Source organism: Sinohyriopsis cumingii, chromosome 5 (genome assembly GCF_028554795.1).
Source record: "Sinohyriopsis cumingii isolate HCF-2022 chromosome 5, ASM2855479v2, whole genome shotgun sequence".
NCBI classification, from domain to species: domain Eukaryota; kingdom Metazoa; phylum Mollusca; class Bivalvia; order Unionida; family Unionidae; genus Sinohyriopsis; species Sinohyriopsis cumingii.
In genome coordinates, this window is record NC_142965.1 from 43,742,280 (window position 1) to 43,757,119 (window position 14,840).

General features: G+C 35.3%; 1 protein-coding gene across 3 annotated transcripts in view; it reads left to right on the forward strand.

The window, feature by feature from the left end:
* Window positions 1–14,840, forward strand: part of LOC149799040 (glutamate receptor ionotropic, kainate 2-like) — a 328,910-nt gene that overhangs the window by 71,062 nt on the left and 243,008 nt on the right. For 2 of the 3 annotated variants that reach the window (XM_089958001.1, XM_089958003.1), the window contains exon 1: window positions 10,449–10,554. The exons of the other annotated variant lie outside the window; for it this stretch is intronic. The gene's annotated coding sequence lies outside the window, so the exon portion shown is untranslated. Of the gene's footprint in view, window positions 1–10,448; window positions 10,555–14,840 lie in introns of those variants that run through there. 3 annotated transcript variants of the gene reach the window in all.

Here is a 14,840-nt window from a genome sequence, read left to right on the forward strand (position 1 = left end):
CCTTCTAGCGAAACGATGCCCAGCAAGTCCTGCACAACAACATTGATGCTATTTGTATGTAGTTCTCATACCAGGGCGACATGCGTTTAACGAAACATCTATTCTGGTGCAGCTACGAGCCTGGACGTCTGAGTGGATGCTCCTTTGGGCAGTCTGCACATTCCGCCAGTTGCCTTTCAAATCCCTCGCGTACCTCTCCCGCCTCGAATTTCGAATCTTCCTTGTCGTACAGTTTGCATCAGACCGTGTACCCGGCGGTTGTGGGGATGTAGGTGCACTTATTTATGTGTTTCTTTGATGTGTATAGCACTCCAAAGAAATAACGAGTGTTGTTGATAGAATACATGACATAGCCATACTGCAGTAGCTAACGTTCGAAATCAGGAACAAAGAAAACATCTACATTCTGCTTCAAAGCTGTCTTAGCCGGGTTATAGTTATAGGTTACTGCATTTGTATACGAAAATATTAACGAGTTTTAGGATGTCAATACTGCACGACCTTGGGAGTGCAGTATATCCATCCGACAAAACGAGTTAATATTTTCCCATACAAATGCAGTAACCTTTTCATGATATGCTCATTTTCTTATTCTACCTAATGCTTAATTATATTAGCAAAATACACTACAAGAAACATAGTAACTGAATGTATGCCGTATTCCAAACTAAATACACAAGCGCAGATTCATCATTAGACATCAACAACATTATTACTGCGCACATAACTTTCGAAAGAAAATAAAGTATCTAGTAAAAATTGAAATTTGGAGTCATATTATGAATGCTCATTGCAACAACTTTTCCATTTGATCTGGAATGAATATATTTTTTTATTATGGACTGGATTTATATGTGACAATTCCACACGAAATACATCAGATTGATGAAGCGAGAGAGAAGCGTGTTGACATCTGCAAATGTGTTGTTTCTGTTTCTGTCATTGAAAGTTTTAAATCATAATGTGGGGAAAATATGAAGTCTTTCAATCGCAATTATGAAAAAGACGCCATGGAAGTTAATGCTTATTTCATTTTGAGTGCAGTAAGGAGGATGTAATTGTACTTATGTTCGAAATTACAGTACAATTTCGAAATGTATAATCAAGATTGAGAACCTATGACTTGGCTCATGTAATTCGGATTTGCAGAACTAAGAAAATACATTTTGAGGAAATTCACGGTGTAAAACTGTAAGTATATTTTTTCCATTCTTATTACCAGCTAAAGAAGACAGTTTATGCCTTGTCACTTGTATGTTATTTGTAAAGACCCTTGCTTGCGTTTACTTTATAGCTAGCTAAATCAGAAACATTGTATCACAAAAGTTAACACGGAATGTGAAAAAGCAGCTGGTACGTGACAGTCCACGAAACATCTGCTTTATTCCATTCAGAAACAAATTTAATCAACCAAAACGTAAGCCGCCTACTACCCGAGTGTACATGGTTTGTGTACAAATCAAAAGTGCTGGCGTCTGCGTCCATTGTTTGTTTATAATAGAACGTAGTTCCTTTATGCACGTGAATGCAATATGAAGGTGTACAATATCGTAAAATACTGAACGATTTGACAATGTAAAGTTAACGGAGAAAAAATGAACATATAATAATCTTCATGTTTATACAGCCCTTTCCAGACATTCATTCCCTTGGGGTCGGTATCCTCCTCAGTGAGGTGCAGAGTAAAGCAAAGAACTAAGCCACCTTTTCTATCCACTGTTTTTTTGTTCTTCTTTTCTTCTGGTCTCCATCGGTTTCTAGCCAGGGACGTCAGTATCGCGTCTTGCTTATCCGACACTACCTGCTTGGCAGACCCTTTGTCTCTAGTGGTACACGTTCACGAGCCTGTCACGAAGACAACTTACTTGTTACGCAGATGTCCAATGATTTTTAGATATCGTGTAGATAGGTTGGAAAGGCAGATTGCGAGCAGAGATGCGTGCGACTTCGTGGCCAGCGAGGTAGATTACCTTAGGATGCTCTTGAAGGGATTTTTGCGTAATAAACGTTTGGTGGTGGCATTTTCTGTAGGAACCGCTTTATTAGTTTTAAGGTGTGGCTGAGTGAATAGGTAATATTTGAACGGTCAAAAACATTTACACGTATCATACTAAGAAAACAGCTGTCTGATATTAACAGAATTCATTGACTTGTGGTTCTTGGGCTAAAGTGAAATATTTGCAAAGGTAAAAATCCGTCATATGAACATGTATTCAAATTAGTGCACATTGTGTGAAACAGTTTCAAATGAGTTCGAGAGTCATTATCATAAGTATGTAATCTCAGCTACAATCGGATCTTTCCTGTCTCAAATCTGTTGACATAATCGCAGTCTAGCATTTTCCGGACTCTGACCGTATCATTGTCTCTACTCTTATCTTCGCCGAACGTACGCAAGGTAAACAAAAGCGGCTGATGATAATATACTTATTGGATTGGCAGGAAGAGCCAAATTACACATCGATTCAATACAGGACCCAAGGAATCGGTATTTGCTCAACGAAAAACCCAAATGCCTGCTGAACTATTTTAGTACCAATGATTTAGAGTTTCTGAGAACGTAATTGTTTTCGAAATAAGTTGTGTTTCTTCGCAAATCCAAAACAAGCAATGACAGTATTCAAAAAATAATGCATAAAAGCGTCTCGTTTCAGTGGTCATAACTGTTTGTGTCCGATATGAAGCAATTGCGTTGATTTACGTGTCTTTGGGTAACATGGAATAGTCGTTAAGGCTGTCATGTTGACTTTTTCCCCAATCAGTTTACACTGTGAACATTTGTTTTGAGTTCAGAACCAAATTCATTGAATATGTCAATATAATCACGTTGATTCATCTACTGTTCCAGACCTTTCCGATGTTCTCATCCCTCTTCTCAACCGTCTGTACAGTGTATTTGACACAAATAAAAGAATGATCTTTTACTTTTGATTAGATTTGAAATTAATGTTAGGCTTTGCGTGGTTTCAAGTCAATGCCTCGAGAAATTGGAGTTTTTCCCATGAGTATGTGGAAAACAATGTTTACGCAGATAGTTTGCTTAATTGGAATGGGATTTGACTTTCCCGTTATGCGTAAAGGAATTTTTAAGCATTAATCTCAGCAGATAATATAAAACTGTGAAGTTGAACTTGTTCTATCCAAGTTCATATATAAACATTCTCGCAACCGATGCTGTTGATTCTAGATCAATGATGAATTTCCGCACATTAATCATTAGGGACGTATGAAAATAAAGATAAAAAAGATTTATAATCTCCATTTTCTAAATGAATTTAATATGGAACACAATTTCATCGCAATCCTTTCTGCCCCCTCCCCTTCCCCCTGCATAGCAAACAAACTGCGCAGAAATCTGGAGTGAGAGAAAAAACACAATTTGCTCTGGATGAAAACCTTGAAATTGAACTTAACACCAAGTAACCTACAAGCTATATGATTTGTCTTAACGGTATGTGTGCACATTCCTTGGGATTTATATACAGTGTTTATATAATGAATGATACAAAGTTGCAAGCCTGTCAACATACAGTAATGTATTGAATGTTTTGCTGTTGTTCTTGTTGTCTAAACCTATTATAATGTTCTAAAAATCGAATATTATTAATTAAATATGAAAATGTCCAAATGCCGCCTTCTCGCCATCTCTTTCTGGACCATCGTAGCAAGGGGGGGGGGGAGAGGGAGAGTTTTAAAGTCAATCCGACCAAATGGAGAGAGAGAGAGAGAGTTTTATGGTCGGTAGTACTGTTATTAAAGCAAAATAATGACTGTGATTAACTGTACATATATTACAATATTTTAATTACCTCTTGATGGTTCGTCATTTCGTTTAGATTCTATTCCACATTAACTTCTATGCGCCGGTACGTCAATGGCTTAGCGTTCATATGAATGGCGTAGTTAACTATGTGTTTGTAATTCTCTACTCTTTTCATTAAAACCATATTTTCATTTTAAATCATAAGTGTTCATTATATTGATGTAATCAATGTGAAGAAATATAGAAACTCAGAAAAGGAAACAATCAACTTATCAATATGCAAAGGTGATTGTGAATAACCGAAATAGGCATAGAACTGCATTTTGTAGCGGACACACTCGGCAGTTATGTGATGAGTTCATTCACTCAGTTAATACACAGTTGCCAGTAGTAAATATTAACTCCGTTCAAACGGCAAATATATCTATTTGTATGTGATATAAATGCAATATATGTATAGTATCTACACTGTATCAAAGATATACCCCTCGTTGTATAAATGCTTCATTAAAAGTAAACTCGGCAAGCCTCGTTTCCTTTAAATGAAAAATGTATACCTCTCATGGTTCTAAATTGTACAAAATATCTTTTGTTATATTTTGCCTAAGTGACATGGATCTGTTAAGAGCGTAATACTAGATAGGATCTATAAATCGGTGATGAGTATGTGCTGACAATAACTTATAAAAATCTTGATAATAAGACTTATTGGCGTCTTTTGGCAGATGGGGTTTAGACGTTTCTAGAAGAATTCAATAACTTCCCATTTGTTGGGCTGGGTCATATGAATAGCACGTAAAATGTTGATGTGCCAACAGTCTTTTGTTGAATCACAGTAATTTAATTCCAGCATTGAATTCAGTATAAATTCTAGTGACTGTCTCTATCCAAGAATTGTATCAGAACGCTTTTGTATTTCCAGAGAAAATAATCAATTGTATTCAGTAATTTGAAGAAAATAGTTTTCAACATATAATACAACTTAACTCTGCAATGACTTAAGGCAGGAATGAAAAGTCCTCTCAGTTTCAAGATCATACAGTTCTCTACTTGACCTTAGGTCATAATTAGCAGTTTTCTTTTAAAACAACAATTACTTAATGGACATAACCTTTTAGAATGATTCTGAGTTTACAAAATAAAAATATTAATTATTATTAGAAACCAGAACCGGAACTATGTCAAATACACTAAAGAAATTCCAAAATCTGTACCTAGACCCAAATAAACATATTAATTTCTATCAATAATAAGTTTGATTTAAAACCTGTACACGCAGAGAATTATTTAGTTATGTATTAGTAAATACGTAAATATCAATCCAGTAGTGGTAAGTTTACCCAGTCCGTTAGTACCAGTAATGGTAAGTACCAATTCGTTAATACCAGTATAGCACTTGCATTCAGATCTAAAAGATATGTTAACACTAAATCTTTTAATATTAATGACAGACATAAGTACTATTGGAGAGTACCATTTAGTTTTCAAAGATCTTAATGTATAATGGTCATTGCGGGAAGAGGATTTAGTGATAATAGGCATGGAATCACTACTCGACAGACTTTTAAAATTACATATCTTACCGTGTATTGCACCTTTCCTCTACCTCTCTGTATGGACAGTAGTCTCGTGTCCATTACGAATCTTTTCTCGGCACTCGGCAACAAGTCAGTAATGTTTTAGAGGTGTTACTGGAGGTATTTTCTTCACAATAAGAGATTAATTAATTACAGTGACTAATTTTTGTCAAATCATGGCTCTAATACCGGCAAAGAAATAACTGTCCTTCGTAAAGGAGATAACAAACAACTTATTGCTTCATAAATCCACGTCTGTACAATTCAGTATTATTGTTAGTAGCCAGTTGACAAGAGAATATTTAGCGAAGTAACAAAATTTACAAATGTTTTTTCCAGAACAGTATAAAATTTTGTATTAAACAATAGTTTATTGCTACTATTTTATGTTGCTATTCATTCCAAGTTAAGTTTATTATACGTTGCAAATAAACATCAAAACAGACAAGAACGTGCTATCAGTGGATCACACAAGAAGAAACACATTATATATTTTGTTGAATTGCATGAAAAACTAATTGTCACACATGTTAAAGAATTATAACTCGTCTCCAAATTAGAATCCAGGTCCTTATTACAAAAGCAAAAGCGTATAAGCATAACACACAATGCAAACAAAGCATACAGGTACGCTAGAAAATATTTTTTTAAAAATTGAGAAACAAAATTCAGTTTGAAAAAATCATGGAGATGCTTCATGATTTAAAACAGATGGGGCACTAGAAAAGATTTTAAAAATGATGGCGATGTTTCTTGTTTAAAACAGAAAGGGGCGCTAGAAAAGATAACAAAAATCATGGCGATGTTCATGTTCAAAATAGAAAGGGGCACTAGAAAAGAGTTTTAAAATGTCATTGCAATGTTTCTTATTTAAAACAGAAAGGACGCTAAAAAAAGATATACAAAACTCATGGCGATGTTTAAGTTTTTAAATAGAAAGGGGCGCTAGAAAATAAAATAAATCATGGCGATGTTTTAGGTTTCAAAGACAAAGGGGCGCTAGAAAAGATCAAAACAAATGAAGCCGATGTTTCATGTTTAAAATAGAAAGGAGCACTAGAAAAGATTAAAAAAATCATGGCGATGTTTCATGTTTAAATTATAAAAGGGCGCTAGATAAGATAAAAAAATTCATGGCGATGTTTCATGATTAAATTATAAACGGGCGCTAGATAAGATAAAAAATCATGGCGATGTTTCATGATTAAATTATAAACGGGCGCTAGATAAGATTAAAAACACATGGCGATGTTTCATGATTAAAATAAAAAGGGGCGCTTGAAGAGAAAATAGATCATGGCGATGTTTTAGGTTTAAAAGACAAAGGTGCGCTAGAAAAGATAAAACAAATGAAGACGTTGTTTTATGTTTAAAAAAGAAATGGGCGCTAGAAAAGATTTTTGAAAAATTATAATATATTGGCGATGTTTCTTTTTCAAAATGGAAAGGGACGCTGGAAAAGATATACAAAAATCATGGCGATGTTTCATGTTTAAAATAGAAAGTGGGGCTCGATAAGAAAATAAACCATGGCGATGTTTTAGGTTTGAAAGACAAAGGGGTGTTAGAAAATGAAACAAATCATGGAGATATTATTTCATTCTTCAGCTAGAAAGGGGAGCAGGAAAAGATTTTTTTAAAAAATCATGGTGATGTTTCATGTTTAAAATAAAAACGCGCTAGAAATGATTTTAAAAAATCATGGCGATGTTTTATGTTTAAATTATAAAGGGGCGCTAGAAAAGATTTTAAAAACACCATGGCAAAGCTTCATGCTTAAAATAGAAAGGGGTGCTAGAAAAGACTTTAAAATATCAATACGATGTGTCAGGTTTAAAATAGAAAGGGGCGCTAGGAAAGATTTGTAAAAACTCATGGCGATGTTTCAAGTTTAATATAGAAAGGGGCGCTCGAAAAGATTTAAACAAATCATAGCGCTGTTTCATGTTTAAAATAAAAAGGGGCGCTAGAATGGCGATGTTTCATATTTAAAATAGAGAGGGGCGCTAGAAAAGAAAACAAATCTTGGTGATATTTCATGCTTAAAAGACAAAGAATAATGGCGATGTATCATTTTTAAAATAGAAAGGGGCGCTGAGATAGATATACGAAAATCAAGGCGATGTTTCATGCTTAAAATAGAAACGGGCCCTAGAAAAGAAAAAATCATGGCGATGTTTTAGGTCTAATAGAAAAAGGGAGGCTAGAAAAGATTTTAAAAAGTTATGGCGCTAGAAAAGGAATAAAAAATGATGGAGATGTTTCATGTTTGAGTTATTAATAGGATATTTGACAACTTTATTTTCTTGCCACATTTAGTTTCTGACAAATTACACGTTGTTTTTTATACATAGTAATATTGTTAACATACAAATAACACCTCCAACCATTAGCTGCTGAAAACAGTTGAAAGAAAAATCAAAAAGATTAACTATTTCTCCACAGTTTTACATTTTGCGTGATCACTGACATACTTTATAAATCGAGTCCAAATGGACCCTGATCTGCCGTCATATTGTGATCAGGGTATATGTTGTTTATTCTATTGATAACTCCTAGCAAACTGCATATACCCAGATCGACCGGCTCATTGTGCGAAAATAGATTTGGGTGTGTGCAGTTTGCAGTTAATCAGGGTTGTATCAGAGTAAATACTCTAGTATTCTCTTCGTACTTATCCGCTTTATCTATCTCAGCGAACTTACTAACATAAAAGCAATACTGATTTCGCTGACGAAATCTTAGACTTTATTTCAACACTAAATTCAACGATTTACAAAAATAATATCATATATTATTTATACTGTATTTGCAATAAAACGTGCATTCATCAACCGTAGACTCAGTGACATGTGTTATGTTCGATCCCAGTCAAAAACATAAATTTCAAACCAATAAATTCAAGAACAAATACACCCATCATCCGCATCTCAACAGCTGTCTAAGGGATATCACTATGATTTGTATCTCTTGCCTTACTTGTATGCATAATAACGGTTTATTTATCATTGGTCTCTAGAGACCATGCGAATAGCGTCCCTTGAGTGTCGTCTGTCTATGGGCTTTTGGCATCGTCTGCTGTGGCTGTGCAGGCATATGCGCGAGTGACAGTCCCTATTGCAGTTGGTGCAGGCATACTGGGAAGTCTGAGTTGCTGCGGTTGCTTCCTCGCTCTTCTTTCTCTCACGTTTCTCTGCCGCCAGCTTGCCTCTTTTCACATCAGCGACTGCTATGCCCTTGCGGACCGTCAGTCTCCAGGTGCCTCGATCCTAGGTCTTCACTTCGCATCCGTCGGGTGAAATGTCGCATGCCTTCATGTCCCTCTTGCACTCATCCTTGAAACAGAGTGAGGGGCGGCCGACTCTTCTGGTGACAGAGGCCAGCTGTCCATATAGGATGTCCTTTGGCAGCCTCCCATCCTCCATGCGTCGAACGTGTCCGAGCCACTGAAGGCGGCGTTTTCACAGGGAATACATGCTGGGTATACTTGCACGCTGCAGCATCTCGCTGTGTGGGACACGCTGTTGACATCTGATTTTCAGGATGCGTTTTAGGCATCGTATATGGAAGGTGATGAGCCGGCGCTCTTTCCTCATGTAGGTGCTCCAGGTCGCTACCTGGTGATTTGTCGTTTGGTAGGGAGTCAATTGCTTTGCTGAGCTCCTCTAAGGTAGGCACTTTGTCGAGCTCCTCCATGGTGGGCAGTTTCTGTATGCTGCTAAGGGCCGCATCGGTGACTGACGTTTCTCAGGAGTGTAGCTCTGAATAGTTCTCCACCCATCTGGCCAACAGTTTATTCCGGTCAAGTTATTCTTCTGTTTTCAAACATGCTTTCACAGATATGAACTAGAAATGCCAAGTGAAACAAAGCGAAAGATTTCATAAGTAGACAGTGAGTGCCATTTAAAGGGGAGTGAAGCATTTTCCACGTTAAACAAAGAAATGCATTTTTTCCCGTACATTTATAGCCTTTAAGTCTGACCATGAGTCATTTGAAGTGTTTATTGTATCATTGTGACTTATTCAATATCACGTTTAGACAATTACACCCCACGCCTCCAATAAAATGGAAACGAGATTGCTGTATACTGCATTCAACATTTAACTTCACAGAATTATCATAATTCTTCCCAACAGCTGTCAAAATTTTAAGTTTTAAGTTTTCTTTTTGTTCTGTAACGTGGACAATACTGCCTGCCAGTATAGCATTATCAAATTAAATTTATTAAGTTCCCACCATAAATTATTTTTCTGCAGATTGCGATATTTTTTAAACACATTAGACAATTCAAACATTGAAGCAACGGACGTTGCAATTTGAAAGAAGCTGTCAGTTAATTAAGGTAAAATACTGTTATATTAATGTCCTTATATTGCCTATTCCGTTTGTATATTCACATCTATGAAGAGAAGTTTGTACAATGCTGGAACATCCCATACATCGGTTTTAATTAATGTATATATATATAATGTATATAGAGATAGATAGATAGATAGATAGATAGACAGACAGACAGACAGACAGACAGATAGACAGACAGACAGACAGACAGACAGATAGATAGATAGATAGATAGATAGATAGATAGATAGATAGATATTCAAGACGATAGTTCCAACAGCGATTCTAATGCCATGTGCAAGTCGGTTGGAGTATTAAAAAAATGCGAAACATAGAAATACGGACTTTCCATCATTTGTCCTGCTGGTTTTCTTACCTTTTCGTCATGAGATTTCACCAGACTTTCATAACATATATATTTCTTTCAGCATATACACTGGTCAGCTGAATAAATACTGATAATACCATTAAAACATCGTTAAGTGTGAAGATCTCCCAAAAAGTATTTTTTTTTTTAACCTTTCACGACCTGAACGAAAACATCCCAATTAATAAGATGGTGTTAATTGAAAAAGCGTGGTGGGGAGAAAAGTGGTTGTTTGCAAGAAAATTTGTGGGTGATTAAGGCGTGACCTGGTGGTGCATCGTTACCATGACAACAAGTGTTATTGCGAAAGCGGTTTGTAAGTTAAGAAAGATGGGGCGGTATCAAATTTCACGCGCGCTGGTTTCTGGCATGCTCCGTCAGTACATATGGTGTCGGTAGTGCTTTGTGCCTGTGTAGAATCTTATCAGTTGAACGACAAATCAGTGTACAATTACCTTTGTGCAGACTATTGAGTTTTCCAGAGGATAGATATTCAGAATTAAAGGTAAGAGTTTATTGTTTTCTTGTATCTAACTCGAAAGCTTCTACTGGACGCAATTGTTTTTCAATCCTCTTGTAATAAATAACGTGCTTTGTGCATACAAGCCTCTTGCATGAGCGTAAACTTAAGGGAGTGACTTAAAGATATACTGGGCACCTGGCAGCTGTTCTTACAATGAATCAATGTGCCATTCGATTATCAAGTATGCATCATGATATCCTGTTTACCTTCAGCAAAATTTGCTTATAATATCCTTAATTTGTATCAGAGATTTTATCTGTGTGATTACACATATAGCGCTTTGTACTCAGATTCTATTTCATAATATATGGGTTTAACGAGACACTTTCTCTCGCATGCAAGAAGACCTGTTATGTTAATTATAGTTATATGATTTTCAAAACAAGTAACACAAAACGTGATTGATAATACTGACATTCCTGTACGAACTATTGTCACTTTTAACCAAGCTACAGCTCTCGTCGCCGCCCCACAGGTCATACGAAGATGTTTATAGCTATTAACAAACTCGGATGAGACAACCAAACCAACTGACCAATACAAATTGAGATCTTTTAGAAAGCAGAAATATTCTATGTATTGTAAATACATGGAAAGCATTTGAGCTATCGATGTAACATATTTCCAACATTCCAATCACAAATTAACGTTCTGTCAACACATTTGAAACATAGGTCTAAATCAGTACATATAATTTATCTTTGATATTCTAATATACATAAAGCTTCCAAAGACGTTTCAATACTTTATTTTCTCTGCATGCATACAAGGTACAAAAGCCCAAATAAATCTAGTATACTTGTCTAAATCCAACATAATGATAATTTAAATCCATGCATATTGCAATAATAAAAACGTTATGCCTCGTCTATGAAAACGGTCAACGATAAATGGTAAACACTTAAAGGCAACTTTTATACGCGTCTTAGCAGCTACTCTTTAGCATGGGCGTCCGCATTTATAAAACTTAGCAAAATCATCGTGCAGAGTATAAATATATCTCATTGGTCCCCCCCCCCCACCATCTCTGTGTAATTTCCGCGGACGCCAGTGCTCTTCAGTTCCGGAAAATAAATAAAACCCTCTCAGGTGCACACAATTGTATCAAAGTCTATAATATCACTCCCAAGTGCAATATAAATTAACAATAAACTTTAATATAAAAATTAACTTTTGTTGTCGCGAGTTTAACACTTTAAGCACTGATTATATAACCTAAACCTCGAGTATGAAACTTATAAAGAAAGTTTTGACAAGAAAAAGAAAGAATAAAAGAAGAAAATCAAGAAATAGCCAGTTGGCAAATAACGATATGAATTTATGTTTGTTCTATTGATTTATTACAAACAATGGTCACCAAAGATATATGCAAAATACAACAATCGTCGTAGGGACACCCTCTTTTTATTTTAGCATCTTCAAATTGCAAACTTTACAGTAAATAAAATCACAAATGATATTTACCTTCCCGCAAACCCAAAGGCAAAACAAAGAAATACAGTAATAAACGCTCGTGTTTTCATAAAATGCAACTTAATATGTGGTTTTGTGGAGATAAGTGTTAAGTAGAATCATCATTATGATCCATGTACTGTGCCACAAGTTTGTTTTCTTTCTATACGAATTCCATTGACGTCTACGTAATTGACACTTTTTGGAGAAGCTATAGAAATAATATGGTATAGCATATCTAATGTAATTATAAAACAAAACATTCTAGGCGTTTTTTCACTAGTAAGTTATAAGTGCAGTCAAGAAAAAAAAATATCCAAAGAAATACCAAGACCTACAATAGTTGATGGCAAAGTTTACAAATCTTGTCATCCTGGAGGATTATGGGAATTGGACTGTTGAAAATAAATTTTGTCATCATTGAGGTTTATGGGAATTGGACTGTTGAAAATAAATCTTGTCATCGTGGTGGATTATAGGAATTGGACTGTTGAAAATAAATCTTGTCATCATGGAGGTTGATGGGAATTGGACTGTTGAAAATAAATCTTGTCATCATGGTGGTTAATCGGAATTGGACTGTTGAAAATAAATCTTGTCATCATGGATGTTTATGGGAATTGGACTGTTGAAAATAAATCTTGTCATCATGGATGTTTATGGGAATTGGACTGTTGAAAATAAATCTTGTCATCGTGGTGGATTATAGGAATTGGACTGTTGAAAATAAATCTTGTCTTCATGGAGGTTTATGGGAATTGGACTGTTGAAAATAAATCTTGTCATCATGGCGGTTGATGGGAATTGGACTGTTGAAAATAAATCTTGTCATCATGGAGGTTAATGGGAATTGGACTGTTGAAAATAAATCTTGTCTTCATGGAGGTTTATGAGAATTGGACTGTTGAAAATAAATCTTGTCATCACGGAAGTTTATGAGAATTGGACTGTTGAAAATAAATCTTGTCATCACGGAAGTTTATGAGAATTGGACTGTTGAAAATAAATCTTGTCATCACGGAGGTTTATGGGAATTGGACTATTGAAAATAAATCTTGTCTTCATGGTGGTTAATGGGAATTGGACTGTTGAAAATAAATCTTGTCATCACGGGGGTTTATGGGAATTGGACTATTGAAAATAAATCTTGTCTTCATGGTGGTTAATGGGAATTGGACTGTTGAAAATAAATCTTGTCTTCATGGAGGTTTATGAGAATTGGACTGTTGAAAATAAATCTTGTGATCACGGAGGTTTATGGGAATTGGACTATTGAAAATAAATCTTGTCTTCATGGTGGTTAATGGGAATTGGACTGTTGAAAATAAATCTTGTCATCACGGAAGTTTATGAGAATTGGACTATTGAAAATAAATCTTGTCTTCATGGTGGTTAATGGGAATTGGACTATTGAAAATAAATCTTGTCTTCATGGTGGATTATAGGAATTGGACTGTTGAAAATAAATTTTGTCATCACGGGGGTTTATGGGAATTGGACTGTTGAAAATAAATCTTGTCTTCATGGAGGTTTATGGGAATTGGACTGTTGAAAATAAATCTTGTCATCACGGAAGTTTATGAGAATTGGACTGTTGAAAATAAATCTTGTCATCACGGAGGTTTATGGGAATTGGACTATTGAAAATAAATCTTGTCTTCATAGTGGTTAATGGGAATTGGACTGTTGAAAATAAATCTTGTCATCACGGAAGTTTATGAGAATTGGACTGTTGAAAATAAATCTTGTCATCATGGAGGTTTATGAGTATTATACAATAATTCTTTCTTACAACATTTTTACATTACTATCTGTAAATGTGAGGTCCTAAAATACAATGCAAAGTAATAACTAAGTCGTACAGTATTGTAAACATATATTGCTGTAACGGTCATCTTATGCATAATATGAGTTAGTGTGGCTGCACACATCGGGGTACGTTTTATACACCTACCAGTATTTCTCGCGGCTGTGGAACTACTGTCGGCTGAAGGGTTCTTTTGGTGACATGTGCACTGTCTTTCCGGAGCAAATACTATGTATGGTAAATTGTAAATCCACGTGGAATAACACAACCATCTGTCATTTGGCCATTTTGAATTTCGCGCTAGATATGGCTGTTACCAATTACCGGTATGTGTCTAAAGTGCACGCAGGATTGTTCCGGAATGATTTGCATGCAGCAAAATTGCACATTTTAATGAACAGGTGACATCAGGCCAACACATCGTCCATCAGTATCAACATATATTGGGGATCGGGTGATTTATCGGATTATACACAAATATCTGATCATAATAAATCTGTAGAACCGTTTATTATCCAATATTTTCACATAAAAATACACACAAACACGAACATAAACGATGAAACTAATTAAACATGCACAATTCAAAACTTTGTACCAGCTACCATTTTCCAGACAATTTTTGTGATAATACTACTATTCAGTATACATTCATTTGTTTATGTGGTATATTTACTTCATTATTTACTTAGTATACTTAGACCCTTCAATTCAAATTGCATTATGTTTGTTGAACAATTTAAATTGTCATGAACATGTGCGAAATGTATTTTGACGTGCCAAAATAGTACATTTTGCGATCTAGTTTAAATTATTCAAAGAATGAATAAGCTCTTTCTTAAAAAGTTTATTAACTTTAGGTCTCACCTGTTCTGTTCTTGTGGGAAACATGCGATGATAAATAATTGAGATCTCTGACTGGTATAATTCTTGTCAGAAACGTGCGATGATAAATAATATTTTAGGTTTTTGACTATTTCTGTTCTTGTGGGAAACATGCGATGATAAA